Source organism: Rhipicephalus sanguineus, chromosome 11, assembly GCF_013339695.2.
Source record: "Rhipicephalus sanguineus isolate Rsan-2018 chromosome 11, BIME_Rsan_1.4, whole genome shotgun sequence".
NCBI classification, from domain to species: domain Eukaryota; kingdom Metazoa; phylum Arthropoda; class Arachnida; order Ixodida; family Ixodidae; genus Rhipicephalus; species Rhipicephalus sanguineus.
The window spans coordinates 145,140,667-145,143,380 of NC_051186.1; the positions used below are offsets into that span (position 1 = coordinate 145,140,667).

The 2,714-nt window shown below is 50.3% G+C and overlaps 1 non-coding gene across 1 annotated transcript; it reads right to left on the minus strand.

Annotated features, from left to right (window-relative positions):
- Nucleotides 1–1,712: 1,712 nt before the first annotated feature.
- Trnae-uuc (transfer RNA glutamic acid (anticodon UUC)) lies at nt 1,713–1,784 on the minus strand. Its single transcript has one exon. It is a non-coding gene; the product is annotated as a tRNA-Glu (tRNA).
- Between the last annotated feature and the right edge of the window lie 930 nt (nt 1,785–2,714).

Sequence of the window (2,714 nt, forward strand, 5' to 3'; positions counted from 1 at the left end):
ACGGTGTGCACCAACTCTAAAAAGAGGTTCCATGAACATGACTGCAATAAGTTGTTTGGTTAATATAAGTTCTGGATTAAAACAAAAAAAGAAGGGGAAAGGTTTCACCGAGATTTGAACTCGTAGGCTGGATTCATAGCGCTGACCTTTACCCCATGAGACCCTAATCACACATTCAAACGCCGGGAATCAAACACGGGATTCCTGGCTGAAAGGCAGGTGTCCTAGCCAGTAGACCACGCCGGAATGGTCAGCTTGCCGTGAAAGAGTTCTTTTACCAACGCTACTGCCCTGTGAATGTGACTGCAAAACAAATCCTTCGGAGCAGGGTCGGCGCTCTAGCCTCTAGGAGCCAACGCATATGTAAGGATGGATGGATGGATACTATGAGCGTCTTCATTATAATGGGACTGTGACCTGGGCACCACCAAGGTGAAGACGAAGTTATTTTTATTATTATCGCTTAATTCGCGCTAATGATTTGTCTACTTGAAATCTTTCTTCCTATAGACAAAAAAAGTCACAGTTTGACCGCAAGGACGAAGCAATGATTGCGATAGCAACAAATTGTACGTTATACGAATGAGCCTGGCAGGAAACTCTTTGTATCCGATCTCGCGTAACTCTACAAAACGTTGGGGTAAGAGGATACGGCCGCTCCAGGGAAGATGCTCTTTCTGCACAGTGTCTTCGCATTGAGAGCGCAGCACATAGCAGGATATAGGAGCCCCGGAAGTTCTAATTCCCCGGAAGGGAATTGGAATGGAATGGTGGCATCCATTCCGCAACACTGCTTCACACGCAGACCTCTTCCTGCCGCGCGCTCGCCTCCCCTTCCACTGCGAAGACGCCGCGCACTAAAACGAACCGTGTGCTGGGGGCGATAAAAGACATCTCTAGTACTGCGTAAATCAGAAACACCAGTAAAATTAGTAGAGCCTTAATATTCATATGGGGACAGATTTCCAGTAAAAACTGCATTCGCGTTTCTGGTGTAGATGCCTGTCCGCTCGTTTCTCAGGCATCAGCGAATGCAGACTGTTACGTCCTCATCTGGACTCCAGGACACGAGGTTTTGAGGGGTAATGAGACTGCAGACGCCATGACCCGGGCGCTTACCTCCCGGGCGTCACGTTCCCCAACCCTTGCGGACTCGGAGAACAGGAAGGCACTGCTGACCTTTAAATAAATCTTAGACGATTTTCGAGAGCGTCATCGACTCTACCCGGACCCTGCTAAAGGTCTCAGTGGGGCAGATGAGCGAATTCTGCAGGCTAACGACGAATACTCCGCTCTGCCCCGCAATATTGGTTTCTTGGACCCTAACTGAGACGGGAAGTGCCCGCACTGTAGGGAGACATGAACCGTCTTTCACATGTGGTGTATGCACGAACCCAAAACCTCACCCTTTCACCTTCCCATCCCCCACGCGAGAGGCATGGGAGACCGCTCTCCGCGACTGCTCTGGACTCAAAGCCCAGCGGGCCGTACTCCAAAGGGCGAGAGTGGCGGCTGGGTCTTGCGCTGTCCCGCGGACTGAGGACACCGACCATCAGGGGCCATCAACATCGGCCCCCGAAACCTCTCTATTTTAAACAAAGCTTGTTCTCTCTCTTCGGACTCAATGAGAAATGTATCTCGAAGATTTGAACTCGGATCGCTGCATTGAGTCCAGAGTGATAACCGTTACACCATGAGACCCTAATCAAACATTCCGACAGCGGGAATCGAACCCGGGCCCCCTGGGTGAAAGCCAGGTATCCTGGCCACTAGACCACGCCGGAACGGTGTGCACCAACTCTAAAAAGAGGTTCCATGAACATGACTGCAATAAGTTGTTTGGTTAATATAAGTTCTGGATTAAAACAAAAAAAGAAGGGGAAAGGTTTCACCGAGATTTGAACTCGTAGGCTGGATTCATAGCGCTGACCTTTACCCCATGAGACCCTAATCACACATTCAAACGCCGGGAATCAAACACGGGATTCCTGGCTGAAAGGCAGGTGTCCTAGCCAGTAGACCACGCCGGAATGGTCAGCTTGCCGTGAAAGAGTTCTTTTACCAACGCTACTGCCCTGTGAATGTGACTGCAAAACAAATCCTTCGGAGCAGGGTCGGCGCTCTAGCCTCTAGGAGCCAACGCATATGTAAGGATGGATGGATGGATACTATGAGCGTCTTCATTATAATGGGACTGTGACCTGGGCACCACCAAGGTGAAGACGAAGTTATTTTTATTATTATCGCTTAATTCGCGCTAATGATTTGTCTACTTGAAATCTTTCTTCCTATAGACAAAAAAAGTCACAGTTTGACCGCAAGGACGAAGCAATGATTGCGATAGCAACAAATTGTACGTTATACGAATGAGCCTGGCAGGAAACTCTTTTGTATCCGATCTCGCGTAACTCTACAAAACGTTGGGGTAAGAGGATACGGCCGCTCCAGGGAAAGATGCTCTTTCTGCACAGTGTCTTCGCATTGAGAGCGCAGCACATAGCAGGATATAGGAGCCGCCCGCTGACCGCTGCCGAGATAGCGCGCGCGCCAGCGATCGCGACCGTGCCCTTAGAATCAAAGTTCAATGTTGCTGCTCGAGCGAAAGCCCCCCCCCCCCGCGTCTTTTCATGCTCGTTCAAGATGGGCGGGGCGTTTCCTCTCTGCTTGCATGGCATTCCTCCCGAGCGCAGTGGTGTTATCGCATGCGCCCTCCG